General features: G+C 39.1%; 1 protein-coding gene across 1 annotated transcript in view; it reads left to right on the plus strand.

Annotated features, from left to right (window-relative positions):
- KLF12 (KLF transcription factor 12) overlaps positions 1-20,107 on the plus strand; it is a 507,694-nt gene that overhangs the window by 36,290 nt on the left and 451,297 nt on the right. The window lies entirely within an intron of this gene.

Raw genomic sequence — 20,107 nt, forward strand, 5'->3', positions numbered from 1 at the left:
AAGCCCATAGGCAAACTGTTCTTACTTGACTTCCTTCAAAAATAAAAAAAACTTTAAAAAAAAATATTTATCTGCCTCTTCTCAAGTGGTTCTTCTACTTGGGATGCCTTCTCACCAAATTCAATATCCCATCTAACTATAACCCTAATAGAAGCAATCTCTCAGTATGAAAGCTTCCTGAAATCACTTCCCTAGTTCCTTCCAGCAGAAGTGATGGTTGGCTACTTTCATATTTTGGAACTGAAGCACAAATCAGGATAAGTCGAAACCTGTGGAAAATTTGGGGATTGGATAACAACCCAAACAGTGGACTAAGAGAACTACCCAGGCCCAGAGCTAAATGCAGAAGTTCCGAAATGTCATTAAGCATCTCAGACACAGCACCTGGCAATGTTATAGGTTAAATCATGTTTCAGACAAGGACTAGCCCAAGTTTTCCAAAAAACCCGGAGCGCAGCAAAGACATTCATAGGCTAAGGAACACCATAACAAATCAGAGGGAAGGCTGCCATCATCCCTTGGTTGTGTTGGGAGCTCACAAACCCCAACACAAATTCAGCCCTTGTGTAGGCTCCAGGACCATGTAGTAGGTGTGACCTTTCTCCTCCCAGCCTTGCCTGTTCTGTGTGTAGAGAGCCATGCAAACACCAAATCAAAATAAGTTACATATGCCTGTGAGCAGGCAGAAGGCCAGGACTGGGAGTTAACGTAGGAGGTACCATAAGTGGGATCCCAAGGGAACACTGGATCTCGGGTCTGGATACCACAAAATAACAATTTGTGATGAGACCTCAAAAAACCAACAGAATCACCAGGTCCCATGTCTCGTGTGGTGACTAGAGTATAAACCAGAAAGAATGGGGAACTGAAAGGGAGGCACTGAAGCTGTAGCTACCATTTCCTGCATTAGAAAATGCTCAGGAAATGGTTGGATTTTGACTTGCATGGAGGGTATCTGTCCATCCAGATTTTATGACCTTGGGAGAGACCAAGATGGGAAAATAACATGGCCTCATGGTTAAAAACGCTTTAACCAAGAAATAGTTGATATTATTTTGTAGCATAGCTAACCTTGAGGTTCATGGGCCAGTCTCCTAAAATAGATTTTAAAATACAGAAGGTCTCATAATCTTTGAACAGGTTTTGGTGGTAAGCAGTTGGGTGAAGGGAAGCCCTTAAGTAAACCAGTCTTCATATTTGTTAGCTATTAATTAAGCACGGGGAGGCCGTCTTTCCAAACTTGTTGCACTGGTATTTTGTGGTTTTTTTCATTCTCGATTTTAGAATATTGTCACCTCAAGTAATTTTGCAAAATAGAAATCTTAACACAGTTCTTAGCTATGCAGCAAAAACCTACCTTCTTCTATAAAATACTACCGAGTTGGGGACATTGTTTTTCTAAGAGCTACAAATCAGTTTCACTTATTTAATCGAAGAATTGGGAAAAAATTGTATCATCACTGTAGCCTAATTCTTATCTTTTTCCCTTGGTTTTATCATATCTATTTTTTTTACTGTTAGCTGCCTCAAGTCTTTTTAAATATAAGCAGGTGGCAAATAATAATACAGTAGTTAATAATTACTGAGCACTTCTGTGCAAGAAGTTATACTGGGCACTTTATTTGCATTAGTAAATCTAATCTATACAGAGTGTCATTGAATATGCATTCTTATATTTGCCATTTTGCAACTGAAGAAACTAAGATCCTTTTAGGCTAAGTAACTTGACAAAATCACACAGGTACTAAGAGGAAGAGCTGGGATTTTTAACTCAGGTCTCAAATTTTTAAGTGGTACATTTACTGCAGTGGCAGTGTGCATGTGTAAGATATTCAGATGGTCTCTCTTTCCTTCATTCCTTTATGAAAAATTTCTTTTCTTTTATAGAATTTCATTGAACATTTTATGCGTTAGCCAATATATAGGGTATTCAATAGAAGTCAGAAAAGGCTAAAAATCAATCCAGTGCTCAGAAGCCGATAGCAGATATTAAATATTTTCCAATTAAAATGACAGCTTTTTAATTGGGAAAAAAAAATAAAGAGGACAGAATGTTTGGCCCTGAGAGTTAGCCTAGGAAATTCAGATATCACAGGAAGGAAATTAAGCAGCTCTCACCACACTGAGAGTAAGTTGACCATTGTGAAGAACAGAATCCAATATCTATTGAATACAAATGGGGCTCATGTCATTATCCTTGGCTGTGGAACACATTTTTAATATGTTTGTCTGTGTGATAAGATTGTAAGTTCCTTAAGTGTTGAGACTCTTTTTCTACTTGAAGCCTGGTGCACTGTTGTGTCTCTCAAGGTTGTGTTTAATTGAATTGAGATAGGATCTCTTATCAGCATTTAGTGCATTTTCATGAAATACTTGGGAAATTTCTCATCTTTCTTTCTTCCCCAGCACTTAGGCCACTGCAAAGATAACACAGCTAGAGTTTGCCCACAATTCTCCTCCCTGAGGCAAAATAAAACTCTGCCCCTCTCTCTCTCTCAAGGAAGTGTTTCATACACTCTTTTATGTGACCCTTTCCCTGGATTCCAACAGGCCTTTTCCGTTACACTGAGAATTATGAAAAAAAAAAAAAAGATTTTTCTGACAACTCATTTTGATAGGAAAGTAGAAGTTTGAAAGACTACATGTGGAATTTAGGGACTCTGCCTTTCAACAAAATGATAAACAATCTCTTTACTGTCATAATATCACTACCAAAAATGTTAACATTAGAAAATTTCTTGGACAAAATATGCATCTGTTTTTTCAAATATGCATTTGATTTTGTTGTACTTTATTTTTCTTTCTTTGCTAACTACATGTGATTGGTGACAGACTGGCCACCCAGAGTTCAGATCTTTGAAGCACCATGCTGCAACACCTTGAATTGTCTGTGTTTGCAAGATTATGTTACAAGGTTTGAGAGTCATTTCTCTATTGAGATTTCAAAAATATACTTTGGACAGATTTAATGTATTTGAATCTAATAACTGAAACTTGTAGGGTCACATTATTATTGTGAATATATATATATATATACTTCCAAGGTCTCTTACTTGTTGACCTAACCATTGAGGGTCTTGAATGTGGACATTCATAATGTCAAAAGAGAACTAACTTCTTTGAACTTAACCAATAACTGCATTGTTTTCTTTTTCTTTATTCTATAAATTTTTTACCCTGGGTTTTTGGTTCATTGGGATTAAGCTTTAAAAAATGTCTAATTCAGGGGTCAGGGGTGGCAAAAATAGGTGAAAGCTCAAAAAGTACAAATTTTCAGTTAAGAGACAAATAGGTTCTGAGGATGTAATATATAGCGTGGTGACTGTAGTTAACAAAACTGTAGTGTATGTTGGAAAGCTGCTAAGAGAGAAAATCTTGAAACTTCTCATCATAAGAAAAAAATTGTAACTATAAGAGGTAATGAATGTTAACTAAACATTGTGGTAATCATTTTATACTATATACATATACCAAATCATGCTGTATACCTTAAACTAATTTAATTTTATGTGTCAACTATATCTCAATGAAACTGGAAAAAAGAATGTCTTAACACAACAAGGAGTCATGATCTGTAAAATACCTCTCACAAAAATACTTATAATTCACTTTATCACTTGTAGGGCAGGAATTATATTTTCTACTTTTTACCATAGTCTTAGATGGTAAAATGATTTACCTTGAATTAAAAGATCCCTATAAGATAAGAAAGGAACAGTTAGATAAGCATATATGCCCTAGTGGTTTGAATAGTGAACAGGTTATCACTTGATTTGAGGATGGATAGAAATCTTTTCTAGCACTTCCTGGGTGACCAGTCTTAAGGAATGAGGACTATTATACTTCCCAGGCCCATAGTGTGTGTTATGTATGACTTATATAAGGTTTGCAAAACAGAACAGAAGTGTCAGCATTATTATTATCGGCAAAGAGGTAGATGCCAAATGTTTAGAAACTCTTGAAGACTGGCTTTAGATTCTTAACTGTTCTGGGTTTTGTTCTAATGCACAGGGTTAAATGAATGACCAATGTGCTGTATTACACTTTGTTTTGTTTTTCATAATCCTATGCATAGGGAGCTTGCTGTGTCACAAGAAAAACAAAGTATAGCTTAAACCACCACTGCTTACCGCAGGCTCACTCATTCTCATACTAGAATCAACATTTTATATTTTCCTTGTTAGAAAATTAGCAATGGAGCTCATATCCCTTGGATCACTGAATGCGGGAAGAGATAATTTGTATAGATTACCCAATTTCCTGTGGATGAATGGAAACACAAAGAGAAGGGAAAAATAGAGAAGGAAAATACCAGCGTCACCAGAGACAAATGGGCCACTCAAACGTGGTTGCTTGGAACGTGGGGAATGAGAGCCTGAGGTAATTGTTTGAAACTGAGTAAGTCAATTGTTTGATAATATTTTTAAATATTTGGAAGTCCATACCATCTAAGTCAAGTCAGTGTTTTTATAACTAAGATAACCAGTGTAGTACAAAGCCAACACTCCTCCTAAAAACACTTAAAATATAATTATCATAGTTAGTGTTATAAAATATGTTGTGTAAAGCACCTATTGCAAATTTTTAAATGTATCCTAAAATAGGAAGTGGCCTATAATGGGTCATGAAAACAGGTGAGACATTCTCTCTGAACAACTGGGTTCTTAGATTGGATTATGGTTGGGTACCATGGTATAAAATTGAAATTCTGGTGCATGGAATGGATCGTAAGGTAATAGAAATAGAAAGAAAAGAAAAAGAGAGAGAAAATGATCTCTTTAGATGACTATTTAATTCAGAAGTGCTATGGATAAACCTGTATCTTGTGTTATCCCAGCATCAGACAGTACCTATGAGACAGCTGGAGGCCTGGTCTACCACATTTGGAGGCTGTTAACTTCTGGGGACAGAGTTTGTATTTGATGGCTCTTTCCTACAACTATAATCTTAAAATCACTACAATCTGAAGGAAAAACTCATCCTTTTACAACTGGCCCTGGCCCTTCATCCTTGGTATAAACATCAAACTCAGCTAAGCATGTCCTCACTGTCTCTGAAACCAATGAGTTTCAGTATCCAGACCTGTTTCAATTTTGTTCATTTTTGCTGTAAATGATATATAGAGAGAACCAAGGCCATTCTCTTTGTCCATGTAGGCAAAATAATCATACTTGATTATGAAAGCTTTTTGTCTTTGCATGGGTCTGAGAATGTGTTTGCTGAGTCAGAGCCAGTCAACATCGTTTTTTAAATATTTTTTTCCTTACTCTGTACACTTGGGTAGGAAGAAGGTCTCACACCTCAGTGCCCACATGCCTGGCTAGACTTCTCGCAAACCTCAATCTACATGTTTGCTTCCACAAAAGCCTAGTAAATCTCAGAAGTAATGATTCCAGTTGTCTTGGAAGAATGAGTTACTTTTCATTTCACCCCAGATTTGGTCACAAAGAACTTCATCTGACATTTTCTGATGCAGTAAAAATCTGCCAGTTGTTTTAATTATGAATTCATTAAGCTGGTTTTATTTGACATACCATATTTAGTGATTTCTCTTCTTTCCATGTAGAAGCGGATTTACTGTGAGTCTGTGTCCCTCAGGCATTTACCCTCTGGCTAGTGTAGATGACCACTAGGGAAATAATTTTTAGAATATTTACACAGCAAAATATAACCAAGGACCAAAAAAATTGAGTGTAGCTCTGTCAAGGTCAAGGGAAGTTCATGTTCTAAATATAACAATAAAAGGTAAGTGGGAAGTAACTCTATGGTCATTTTCTGTCATCGCCATATGCCTAGTTATTTATTTTAGACTGGCTCTGGCTTTGTAAAAAGCCCACCAGTCAAAGGGCTGGAGAGACCCCCTGAAGTTTGCAAAAGCAGTAACAAGCTTGAAATTGCTAGCAAGATGCTACACAGCCCAAAGTAGCCCAAACATCCCAAACATGCAGCAGTTGTGGTACAGTCATCCGCCCAACCACAAATTCCTGAAGTCCCTCCAGATGCCACACAGAAACCTGGGTTTCTGAACCATCCAAGTAATAGCCAGACTTGTACACAAAGTAGAATCTTCAACATGTTATTAAATCTGAAAATTGCTTAAGATTTAAAGGAAGATGAAAGTCATTCAGTTTACTCCTCAAAACTACAGTGAATTCACCTCCAATGGTAGGGTGAGATTCCTGAAAATCTAAGTGATTTTAGTAGGAAGGATCTTGTGGTTGGCGACTTCCAAACTTAAGGGGAAATGAGTTGAGAAGAATGAGTTTAGAAAGGAACCTAGAAGAATTCTTACAGGTATTCTTGTATTGACTCACAAAGGGTTTTTAAAATAATAATAGCTAACATTTCAATACTTTCTATGTTCCAGGCACCTTGCATACATTATCTCAGTTTTTACAACAATGCTAAGCAACACCCCTATTCTCCAGATAAAGTTTTAAAACTTGCCCGAAGTCATGCATACAGTAAATAATAAAACCAGGATGTAAAACCAGAGTGGCATCACTTCAAAGCCCATTTTACAGCAGTGATGATGGTAGCGCCAGTGGAAGGGGAGAGAACCACTACAAAATATCATTTACTTTCTATAATATGTCCGTGCTCTTCCAGAGTTTCTCCCTTAAGCTTTTAAGAAACAGTGATGTCCACGTTGTCACCATGTCTGCTTTGGAAGGTCTTTCTGCATGCAATCATTCAAACCTTACTTCTTCTGAGGCTCCCCCTATGCACTGTTCGAAGTAGAGACTTTGGGGACTGAATATTGATAAAGCTGTTTTAAAATTGCCAACTACCTCTTGTATTGTTCAGTGGGAATGGCTGGGTGATACTGTAGCTCTCTGTCCCTGTAACCTGAGTGCTGGGTCTGCCTTCTCCTTGGCAGCTGTGTTTCGCTGCCATAATTAATTCCTGTGTCCTGTGGGCAGGAGAAGGGCGTTTTAAATCTTCTTTGCCAAGACGAGTCACTTCCTGCTTATACTCCACCAAGTTGAATACAGATTTTCACATTACATAGAATCATAGCATCTGTTTTTCACCGTTATACATCTCAATGGCAGCTGCAATTTATCGGCATGACCTTTAATTGCTTTATCCTAATAACCAAGTGGTCTTAGATTCTATCAGGAATCACAGTGAATCATAATAGTCTTATTAAAAAAAATTTTGTTGGGGAATTGATGCTTGATTTTTACTGTCAGTGCTGTTATAAATCTGATGAGGTAAAATATCTCTAAAAAGAAGTGTTCCATCCAAAATGCATTTTGCCACCATCTTTTTTTCAGTGTTATTGCAGTATTATTTAAAACAGCATATTATAAAATCTCAATGAATCCTAATGAATCAGAAGATTTATTTGAGTCTAACAATGGCTAAGTACTTCTCTTTTTTTATTGAAGTATAGTTGCTATACAATTTTATGTAAGATACAAGTGTACAATATAGTGATTCACAATTTTTAAAGGTTATACTCCATTTATAGTTATTATAAATATTGGCTATATTCCCCGTGTTGTACAATATATCCTTATAACTTACACCTAATAGTTTGTACCTCTTACTCCCCTACCCCTGTATTGCTGCTTCCCCCATCACTCTCCCCACTGGTAACCACTAGTTTATTGTCTATATCTGTGAGTCTGCTTCTTTTTTGCTATATTCACTAGTTTGTTGTATTTTTTAGATTCCACATAAAGTGATATCATTCAGTATTTGTCTTTCTCTGTCTGACTTATATCACTTAGCATAATGTCCTCCACATCCATCCAGGTTGCTGCAAATGGCAAAATTCCAGGGTTTTTTTTAATGGCTGAGTAGTATTCCATTATATATACATACCACATCTTCTTTACCCATTCATCTGTTGATGGACACTTAGGTTACTTCCATAACTTATTTTGCCACCATCATTTTGCACTGGTCTTATTCTGGGGTGGAGAGAGCAGAGGTTCTCAAGCAATAGACTGAAATCTACAATCCATGTACAATGACTCCCAAGTCAATTGTTTCCAGCCAGATCTTACCCTCAGCTCTATATATGCAATAGTATTTGCAAAGATATATCATCTCCCAGAAACTGCCATGCCTTCTTCAAAATAAGTATACCTAAAAATAATTGCCAAAACTACTTCTTTTATATTCCTTGTCTGTTAGTAGAACCCCATTAACCTATCCATGTAAACCAGAAATCTAGCATTTAATAATCAGTCACTAAGTTCTATATTTTAAGTTCCGCCTCCTAAATAGCTTTCAGTGAAACCCCTTCCTAACTTCTATCACTTCTTTTGTTGGCAACATCATCACTCAGCACGCTAGTCATGTTGCCTGCCACACCCACACAGACTTTCCCCACCTTGCCTCTTTTATGAGAGAGCATTAGTCTGTTTTTTAAACAAGGGCTGACAATAAATGGACCAGAGCAGACACACCTGTGCCAAGAGTCTAGCCAGTGATGAATGAGGTCACTTAACTCAGAACACTCTGTTCAAAAAAGTCATCAGCATGGCAGATTAGTTCCTGCCATAATGTGTATGTGGAATCTGGGAGGGATTGACCCGTCCATAGAAAGAGGAGGGCAGAGCAGATATGCTGAGTGAAGCCAAGAATTCTATGTCCGAAAAACAGAGGAAGAAATTGGTCCTTGGAAGTGTTGAATCGTAGACAGATTGACGATTACAGATCTGGCACAGAAGTACACGTCAATGAACACTTATTTCAGTTTTAAGAAAATCAGTCTCTTTTATTAAGGAAATAGTCTCCATGCGTTGCAACCAGACAGAAGCGACTAACACAAACAGAAGAGACTAACACAAACAGAAGAGTCAGGAGTAGCCTCAAGTCATAGTCCTTAGAGGGGGTGCAGATATATCTGTAGGGTTGTAGAAGATGAGACAACCCCTTTCAGAATGGAGGAGCAAGGCATCCATGTGCAGCAAAGATAAAGTGGCTACTGTCCTGGACAAAACAAGGCTTGGTGCTTTTGCTTTGGAGCAATTCCAAGGAAATAGAAATGCAAGCGAAATTCTCCCTCTGTATCTTTCTCCTTGTGCTGCCCTTTCTAGAAAGATAGGCACCAGGTTGTTAAAAGTGGTTACTTTGGGATGATGGAAATACAGGAGGCTTTAAGATCTTTCAGATTACTTGTACTTTTTTCCCTGACAATGTACATGCTCTGGTTTGGGGGTAAAGAAATAAAGCAAAAATGAAAGAAAAAAAAGAAAAAATGAAATTCAAGAACACCAGAGCTGGATGACTGCCTCTCCTACAATTAGACAGTTGCAGTGGGGAAGCACATGCTCTGGTCCCAGGTTGCCTGGTTGAAAGCAGATAAGGAAACACAGGGCCACCATATGACTTGGCTTCAGGAAACCCTTTCTATTTGTAACCGGTATTCTGAGACCACTTAAAATCAGATCCAAAACTAATAGTTCCCACTGCTGAATTGCAATGTCAAGCCGAATTGTCTGACTTGCCAGGTTTCTGTGGTTAAAATTAATGCCCTGCTTGGCAAAGACTGTCATCCTAGCAATTGGAATCATCTGAGAGTGAGCCAGCACAGTCTGGATTTCCTGACTCCTGGGTCCCTTTGAATGATATCTCTGCATTCATCTGCCTCCCACAGGAGTGGAATGAGGTGCAGGCCAGTCACAGGGATTCAGGCACAGCATTAGATCCAGTAATGTGCAAAATCAGAGCATGGGGAAAAAAATACTATTGAAAAGAAATTATAGGATTTGTCTCCGGAGGACGGGGAAGAGCTTCATGAGAATATGCAGACACGAATTTTACGTTTGCTAAACCAAGGAGTGCAAAACATAGTCTGAGATGATCCAGCCAAATTCATTCCAAGCTTGGGATGAGAAAGGAAGGGGAAGAAGGGAGAGCAGAGGCAAATGGTTTCACCTCTGCAGGTACATGCAGAGCTGGTGGTACCTTGCAACTAGAAAGATGTGACTAACACAGACAGAAGGCTGGAGGAAGCTTGCAGGCAACAGACCTTTAGAGGAAATGCAAATTTGGTTGCAGGGTTGTGGGAGATTGAGGACCTTGAGGACAATCCCTTCCAAACAATAGGTTGGGATCTGCAATCCATATGCAATGACACTTAAGTCAACTCTCTCCAGCTAGACCTCTACCCTGAGCAGCCTTCTGTGATTTCAAAGGTTTATGGGATCCTCTGTGACCCAACCAGTAACAATGAAGAGCCAGACCACCAATGGTCAGTGTGAAAAAAGATTTACAAATGATGCAGAAGATAGGAATGTTTGAACCCTACTCTCTCCTTGTGGGTACTCAACTGCTCCAAACTCGGTTCCCTATTTGGGCTGAAAGACACACCCTTTTCTTGATCATTAAGTAAGAGTATAATAAGAGAAACCACCTGGTAATGAAAACTACTCTCCTGACCAGGATTCACAGATACTGAAAGGAGATTGCTGTTAAAAAAAAACAAACAGATCTCGGGAGTGTATCTGCACTAGATAAAATAGCAGCACCCAGGTAGAAATGGCATGTCCAGTGCCACAGAATGAAGCCTAAATCTCATTTATCCATGGCTTGGGATCTGAACTATGAGGAAATCAAATTAAAAGACAGTTCAGTAAAGATCATCTTGGTAGGGAGAAGACTAATATGCGGAACATCTTCTAGGAATTGTCATGAAGAAAATGGAAAGAATGGAATGGAAAAGGGTGTAATCACAGAGAGAATCAGGAACTCTGGGAGACTGAACTCGTGTCACAGACGTGTGATTAGCCAGTCTTGACAGTTTCTGCATTCAATTGGCATATGAAGACATCCCCTTTTTCTCATGAAGATCTGAGCAAGGCTGATTTGGGCAAACCAAAGATCCAAGCTCTCGATTCTCACCAGGTTTTATGTCAGTTAGTCTTATGTTCTTTTGTTTTCAGTCTTTTCCCACTCTGCCCGCCATGTAACTTCTAGAATAATGTTCCTAAAAAAAAAAAAAATCCAGTCGAATTATTCTGCCTTCAAACCTGTCTACGACATTCAGTATGATCCTGTAGACTTTTCCTCTTTCTACAGTTCACACTTCCCCACAGACTCTCTTGGCTCCAGTCACAGAACCTTCTCAAGTCCCTTGAGTGTATCAACTCTGTTGCCTTGGTAAACCTACACATAGCTATTTTCCTCTTCTCACTTCAGTTCCCTGGCCAGCCTGACTCTACCAGCCACCCTTGGTGCACTCTGAATTACAAGCAAGCCTCAGCCCAGATCACTGCCTTCTTGGGGAACCGTTCACCCAGTAGACCCAGTAAAAGATGTTTCCCTTCTTCTGTTCTTGCTAATGCCACCAGTTCCATTGTTGGGTCTTCCTTGACACTTGTGTTTCTCCCACTGGAATGTAATCTCCTTAAGGATGGGAAGAACCTCTTTAAATCTGTAAATTATCTTTAAACATCTTGAAATTCCCAGCACTTGGCACAGTTACTAGGATGCTTTAATATTTATTAAAAGAATGACTAGTGATCATCACCTAGTAAATGTCCCAAAATCACAGATGATGCTCTAGAGAGGGCTTGGGATTGCTAAAATGAAGTTGCTGTGTGGAGTTAAGAGGCAAGTCACTCCCACACCCCTACCGACTGGATCCCATCCTTTTGAGAAGCTCAGTGATTCTTTAAAAATGGATAAAATTAGATTCCCCTTTCCCAAGGAGATTCCCACGATTTTGAAAACTTCCCATCTAACCACTTGCTCAGGACTTTATTGTCAATCAGCATGACTCTCCTACATAATTCATTTATTTCATCTAAAAGCTGGGCAGTGGAACTAAAGTGCTTGAGCCACCAAGTGGAGAGTAGCACTGCGGGTCCGACCACATCCTAATTCTGCTTATGTGTCCATTTTTTTAAATGTGACATTCTTGAGAGTTCCCTTTAATATTTCAGCAAGCCTTTATTAAGAGTGTACTATATGCCAGGCATGGTTTCTATTGTCACGATTCATTGGGTATATGGCAGGGTCAATAATTTATTCACTACCAGTCAGGTGTGAAAGATATGTAGTTTCTTTGTTTTCTATATCTAATTTAATTCTGCTCCCAAGCTTTCACACTGCTGGGTAATGGGAGGAAACATGATTGTTGAATGACAGTACATAATCTCTCTGGGCTGTGGCTTTGGAGTAAATCCTCATTCCTTCTGTTCTCCATCCTTCTGCCTAAGATGGTTCCTGAAGATGTGGGAGACTTTCAGGGCCATAAGTTACTGGGGTAGAAGGCATCTTGGGACCATCCCCAGAGATCCCCAGAGATCCCCAGAAAGGATGACTTGTGGGTCTTCATTGACCTCTACGGTAATGTCTGCTGGTCCTGGGATGCCCTATGGTCCCACAGTACTGATGGCTGGGTCTGGCGGAATCATAAGTTGTTCTCATACTGGTTCCATGAGAACACCTTGGTTCTCCCAGCACTGTGGGCCCATCTGAGTATCAGCCAAGTCCTTCCTCCGGTTCTGGTTTAAGCCATCTACCCTGCAGCATGCGCAGTGGAGCCACTGCTCTTGTTCCCACAGCTGGCTCACAGATTCTCCATCCAGGGACTCTCCATGTCCCCTGCTGGCCAAGCACACTTACTTCTAGATTTCTTCCATGGCACCTGAGAATCAAGTGTGTGGAAAGAGGCACACAACACAAGCCCTTCTGACTCTTCCAGGGGCACTAACTCCATCTATGAGCCTTCCACCCTCATGACCTCATCCCCCTCTACTTACTTCCCAAAGGCCCCACTTCCTAATCTCCTAATATCATCACATTGGGGGATGGGGCTTCAACATATGAATTTGGGGAACACAAACATTCAGTCCATAACACCAGTCTGTCAAGTGGCTATGAAAGTTTCTAAATGCTGACTCCCCATTTCAGAACTGATCTCAAGGTGGATTGCAGACCAGCACTTTCTCAGGACCACACATTGAGTAGGTCCAGAATGTGCTATGTTGGACACAGAACTTGTCTAAGGTGGTCTTTAGTCTTTCTAGGCAGTGCCCAGAGGGGAGCAGGTCCCGCTACCCTGGAATTTTACAGTTTCTCTTTTTTGTTTTTTCTAACAGCCTTCAGACACCACACCCAGCTGTACTTACCTGGCCATGCCCCAGGGTTTTAGCCTCAAGGGTGGGAGAGGGCGCGTTCTTTCCTGGTCTTAGTCCCTGTCGGTGTCTGCCTCTCTAACCAGAAGCCTTTCCATTTTGCCCCCTTGCTTTCCCTCTGCTTGGGGTTTATAGACAAAATTCTCCATCTTTGCTTTTCATACATGAACAGGAGGGATTTTGTCCTTTTGCTTGTTCTTTCTCTCTTGTTTTCTCTCTCTTTCTCTTTTGCTTTTTGGCATTTTGGAAAACTCTTTTCACTCTCTAAAAAGCTCGACTCTCTTGCTGGAATTTGTTTTTTAAGTTGGCTTTGGAACTCAAAGCTGATCAATGCCCTCTTTGTTCCAGCGGGAACCCGCCCTCCTTCTGAAAGGACAACTACCATTGACAAAATGGGTGGGGAGCTTCAGAGGCAAAAAAAAAAAAACAAAAAAACAGGGTATGAAAATATTTCATAAGTTGCCTATTACACTGGCATCTGGGTGATACAAATTGGAGTAATTATGGAGGATTTTAAAACTCTTCATCATTATTACATAATAGTTGCTTGATAATTGCTTAAAACAATACTTTGGATACAAACATTTATATATTCCTCTACCATATCCTTATCTCACAACGAGATGAGAAGAGTTTTCATGATCCATGTCCTTATATGTGTGAAACCAAAAATAATAGCGCTAATATAAAATAAAATTGTAAGAGTTTTTCATTGTGTGTGTGTGTGTGTGTGCGCCTGTGTGTGAACAACTGGCAAAAGACTCAGTCTTTAACTGAGGGATCCTTATGTACTCTTGGGATTTTAACTTCACATACAAATTAACTTCTGCTTTACTCTCAGGAAGATTGAATTGCCCAAAGTAAATTGGATGGTTTCTTGTGGACATTCTTATATTTCAAAAATTCCAATTCTGTAAAGGTGCCTGCAAACTTACTTTATAGAATTCAAAATAACCATCAAAAGAAACTAGACAATCCAGACAGTGTTTGTACATTTTTTTTCTTCCTGTTATCAATTATTTATTATGACCACATAAATAATTCTAGTCATTATTTCTATTTCAATAGCTATTATATACTTGAAAGTGTTTTAAAAAATAAATTCTGGTTCTCTGAGATCTTATCTCTTTGAGATTTAGACATGAGCACAGGTCACATTCATTGTACTAGTTGAAATTTTTGCTCAGGACCCGGACTAGCAAAGAAACCAAATGAATCTTCACCAAATTAATTATTAGAAGTGAAAGCTCACCTTCCCCAAACTCCTATTGAAAACACCATGTGTGCACATTTAAAAATTAAACTAAATCATTAAAAAGAAAGATGTAGGAAACACAATTTTTAAAAAATTCTAAACAAATGTTGCTCTCTCTCTATGTATATATCTATAGGCTCTTTCAACAATGCATTCTCAGGGTGTTAGCCAGAGTCCAGGTAAGAAGGAGATGACATAATTAAATTATATATTTGGAGAGAATTTAATTAAGGGATTACTTTCAAAGATGTGGTCTGAATGTAGGAAACTACAAAAGACAGTGCAGGACTGGTTACCATGGATACTGTTACCATCCTTAAGTTAAAGAAGCCAGTGGAACAGAACCCAAGATGGAGAAACTTCGATGGAGAAAGTTAATAACTCATCATCCTCTGAAGACTCCAGCAAAAAATGGAGAAACCAAGCTAAAGAACACAAACATACATTTCTGTTATAAATACAAGTAACATTTTAAATGACATGGAGATTATTCTTCTTTCCCACTACTTACTGTCGCCTCTCATTGACAATATTGTGAATATTATGTGACTTTAGATTGAAGGATGCAACCAACTCAGTGTGATCCCTGCACCTGCAAGAAAACAGCCTGGGAAATAAGTATCCTGTCTTTTCTCCCCATCCTTCCTCTGATCTCCTGCTGATGCTCCCCATTGGAAAACTTAACCAGAAGTCGGAGGCTAAGGAAGCTGCTACTGTTGATCAGAGTCCCAGTCTCCAGAGTAGAATGAAGGAGAATAGAAAGTGAAGATTGAGGGAAAAATGCAAGACATCGAACACACTCAGTGTGCTGTCTTGCAATGTGGAGATGGTTGCATGTGTGCTCTTTAACATACTTTATGCCTGATGTATGCTTTAAAAGTATGAAAGAGTTATGTGGAATCCAAAAAATGATACAAATGAACTTATCTACAAAACAGAAACAGACTCACAGAAGTAGAAAACAAACTCAGAGACATAGAAAACCAAAGCGGAAGGTTGCAGGGAAGGATAAATTAGGAGTTTGGAATTAGGCAGATACAAACTACTATACATAAAATCAACAACAAGGTCTTACTGTATCTTATAATATCATAAAAGAACCTATAATGAAAAAGAATATATATGTGTATAACTGAATCACTAAGTTGTATATCAGAAACTAACACAACACTGTAAATCAACTATACTTCAATTATAAAAAAGTATGAAAAAGCTAACGAAAGCATATATACATACACGTCAAGAATAACCTGATTTGTCTCATTTTCTTTTTATAATACCTTGTGGTAACAATAGTAAATACATTTTTTGAGCTTTCATTATGTTCCAGGCACCATACTTTCTCGCCACATAGTAAGTTTGTCATGTTTTGTGTCTACCAGCCATAACAAACAAACAAACAAACAACCCTCCTTAAACTTACAGAATTACCCTCTTTGTGAGTCTTGCATCCCAGGGTGAAAACCAGAGCTGAGTTTCCCAACCTCAGGCATGGAGCCTAGGTTAGATCAATCAGGCTCCTCCAGACAAGACTGAATTTGGAAGAGAGCAAGGTGGGAAGAGACAGCATGTACCTCACCTGCCCTGGCACACGTGGTGCGGCACAGAGACTAGAGGGACGGGGTTCATAGCAGTGAGTATCCTGTGCTCAGACTCGCAGCCTGGACTGCAGGGTCCTTGCCCAGCAACGGTGTGAATTCAATATTTTTCTTGGCTGGTAGGCCACAGTGTCTGATTTTCTGGGCCCTTCCAATGATTCCATAAACCATCTTTAATAACTTCCTTCTGGACTAAAACTAGCTACATTAGGTACTGGTTTTTGTAAAGAAAAAATTTATTTAATCTGGGTGATACAGATTTTCAACATTTTAAAATATAGTCTTATGAGATATTGTTGCCAATAAAGAAACTGGAGCTTGGAAAAGTTAAGATCACACAATTCATAAGTGGCCAAAGGGCCAGCTGCAGAAATCCACTCCTTGCAACAGCCTCTTTGCCCCATCTGCCAGCTAATTCGCCTACAGAGTCAACAACGAACTGCAAAAGAAGGCAGTCCTGAGGGGGATGCTTTAGAGAGTTGAGGCAAGCAGATAATCATCAGTTGAGAGGCTTTTATAGATCTAACTTGTCTATGAAAGAGAAATAAAGGAACCAGACTATTTTTCAATAATGTAGGGGGGAAATATCATCTGGGAGTGACAGCTACCTTAAACTGAAAACATCGGAGTTTCTTTTTGTTTGTCTGTCTTTCCCTCTCTTTGAATATCTTCAGATCTGAAACTTGGGTGTCATCCAGACCCCTTTTGGCCCGTGGAGGATGACATCTACTTGGTATCATCTCCATTGATTTCAGTTGGCAAAACCATCCTAAAATTCTACTCCATTCACTCTGTCCTGGTTCCTGAATGCACGCGTGCTCTGCTTTGCACATAAAAATCACCTCCTTCACCTGTTTTCACTACCCCTTTCTTTAAAAATGTTTTTAATTAAAAAAAAATGACTTCATGGGAGATCTGTGGGCACAAGGAGTTACACACCTTTCTCACATCTGTTCTTCTTTTCTCTTTTTCCGTCTTCCCTTCTTTTCTCCTTCCTTCCAAGATTGCCCTCAGTTCTCCAAATTATGTTCCCTCCAGGAGAAAAGAGAAATGAAGTCATTCCCTTACAACAAACATATATATCCAGACCCACTAAAATGTTCAGCAGAACAAAAGATCACCGTCCCACTCTATGAAACTCACTGTCCCCAGAAGACTAGAACCAGAGTCAAAGAAACCAAGCTAAAGAATACAAACATGCATTTCCATAACAAATACAAGTGGCCTTTTAAATTATTTAATAAGACTTCATCAGCCATCCCCAGGATATTCCTTCAGGCAGAAGGGACCAGGAAAAAGGGAGAGCATGGGAATCATGAGGGTAAGTGGGGCAGGGGAGGAAGTAGCTGGGCTTAGAGGCGATGGCTAGGCTTAAAATCCTAGCATCTTCCACATTTTTACTAGCCTTTAAGAAGAAAGTTTCCTTAAAAGAGTTTTTAATCTGATTCTAACCTAGAAGCCTATCTCTGTTGTGTGTGGGTCTGCAGTAACAAAAAATTTGAGAGGTGACAGCAGGGGAGGGTATAGCTCAAGTGGTAGAGAGCATGTTTAGCATACATGAGGTCCTGGGTTCAATTCCCAGTACTTCCCCTAAAAATAAATAAACAAATAAATCTAATTACCACTCCCCTGCCCCCCCCAAAAAAAGAAAGAGAAAAGACAGCAAATTGTGGGAAATAAGAATAAACTCTATGTCAATATAATTGGTTTTCTTTGTATTTTAAGAATTTTAAAAATTATATGGAGGAGGCCATAGATTTCACTAGCTGCCCGAAGTGTCCATGGCATTAGAATAATCTCGACATTACATCTTTTTTAATGAAAGTCTTCCAAATGCAGATAATACCTTTGCCATTGAATTGGCAACTTGGTCCCATTTTATAAGTGTATCAAAATTACAGAAATATAGTGAAACCTATCTCATGACAGATACAAAAACCCATTTCATTACCTTGTAATCAAATCTCATGCTGTGTGAATCCAAAACATAATAAACATTCATAAATCCTATTACAGAGCTTCAACACCTTACAAATTCATAATATCTTTTCAACAGATCCAATGGATGTTTCTGGGTGTCCAAAAGGTGATTTCTCAAAAGTAGAACTAAGGGCTGTATTAATACTGGAAAGGGAGGATCGGGTGTCCTAGACTAGTTTAAACTAGTTAAATTCCTAAGAGTTTAACATACTGCAGTTTTTTTAAATACATAATGTAGTTTGTAAAAGGAATTGAACCAGAACAACCAGTTACAAGCAGCAGTTGGGGAGGAGAGGGAATACTAATGAACAGATTACTTGGTTTGCTATTATTGTGGGTCCAGTATTTGTAATTTGCTACTATTTTCCTTTTTTAAAGAGAAAGGATTAAAATGAAGTCAATATTCAAGGCACTCCTCTTGGCTTGTTCCTCTGCTCTCTGGTGAAGGACAGACTCCTCAAAGGCTCATCAGTCTACTTGCCTTTTGTTTACAAGGCTTAGTTATCATAAGTTTGAGTGGGTCTGTGGAGGTTTTAAATGGACAATGAACCAAAAATCCATGACGTCCAGTCAACAGAGGTGACTCGAATCGAAAGGAGAACATGGCAGTCCTTTACAATTTCTTTCAAAAATTGTGGTCATAAAAATTCAAAAGAGGAAGCGTAAATCATTTCTGTTTTTCAAGTGGAATTGATCAAGGTAAAAATAATTACTGAGGTGGGTGAAGGGAAGGTAATAATTTACAACTTATATCTACCAAATATCTGCCCCTGAGTTGGCCAGTCTGACACTCAGAGAAGTTCTGTCTCAAGGATGTGAAGGGATGACCTGGACCTTGTGAGAGTCAGGGGCTCCCCACCTCCTAGCCTGACTTCTGAACAAATCCGTGGACTGGAGCTATGCAGCCCCTGCCATGACAATTTCCTCAGGGCCAGCAATCCCAGGAAAACTTTAAGACCACTTATTTCCTTGGAGCAAGAGACCTTCCGAATTCCAGATGCAGAAACATGTGACTCTCCTCAACCTGAGCGGAATTTGGCTTTCCACGAGGTGGGCATCTGCAGACTGAGAATCGAGAACGGAAATGAGCCCCTTCCAGGATTGCACCAGAGTGCAGGGGTGCTAGGTTGTTAAACACAAGTGGAGAGAAAATGAATTTAACCCGACAAAATACAAAGGTTTTCAGAGCTTTGGGTATTTCTATTCTGTGGCATTAAGAGTGGACCAGAAGAAGGAAAATTCCATCTTGTGATAAAGCAACAATAAAGGAAATTCAGAGGTGGTTTGGGCCGAGAGGAAATGGTAAATCAGCCGCCTGAATGCCCAGATGCCAAGCTCTTTGACTCTCGTTACTAATTCAAAAACAGAATATACTGTTTGTCACATGCTTCACATAAAATCCTTTGTAAAGGGAATTCATTAGAGAGCAAGTTGACAATATAATGAAGCAGACATTTATTGCTAAAATGATTGCTGACCTGACTTTTTAGTTATTTGGTTCACATTAAGATGCTCCTGGCTTCTGGCTTCAAAAGCATATTGACTGTAAAGTGCAGAAGTGCCCCAGGCTTCCAGGGGTCACGGGCAGAGCAACCCGAGACCCCGAGAACACATCTGGGAATCCAAATACAAGTGGAGAAAAGAGTTTCTGAATGGTGAGGAAAACAGTTGTCACAAAACTCATACACTTTCTTCTGGAGGAAGGAGAGTCGGCATGGCCTTGGAACACTGAGTCCCGGCTCTACCATTTATATAGCCTGCCTATCAGAAAAATTTAACAATAAGGTACAAATAATAATACCTACCATAAAAGGTCTCAATGAAGATTTCATCAGATTAATAAGTACAAGCGTCTACCTGAAACACAAAAGATACTTAATAAATGGTAGCTATTATAAATTAGTATTTTGAAGACTAGGAACCTCTTTCATTCCCCTCATCAGATGATAAAATGTTAACTAAGGAAATAGATTAGAAGCCAAGAGGATATTCACACACCCCAAAAGCAACAGCTGAAAGAAATTAAGTAGCCAGGCAAACAATAAAAGCACAGTATTCAGAACCCAGCCCCACTCCTGGCAAAAAGCCTCTAATCATCACTACCTTTAACATGTCACTTCATTAAAGTGCAGAAGTCAGGTCCGTAATGACGACAGCTACGAATCAAAGAA

This window comes from Camelus dromedarius, chromosome 13, assembly GCF_036321535.1.
Source record: "Camelus dromedarius isolate mCamDro1 chromosome 13, mCamDro1.pat, whole genome shotgun sequence".
Taxonomy (NCBI): Eukaryota; Metazoa; Chordata; class Mammalia; order Artiodactyla; family Camelidae; genus Camelus; species Camelus dromedarius.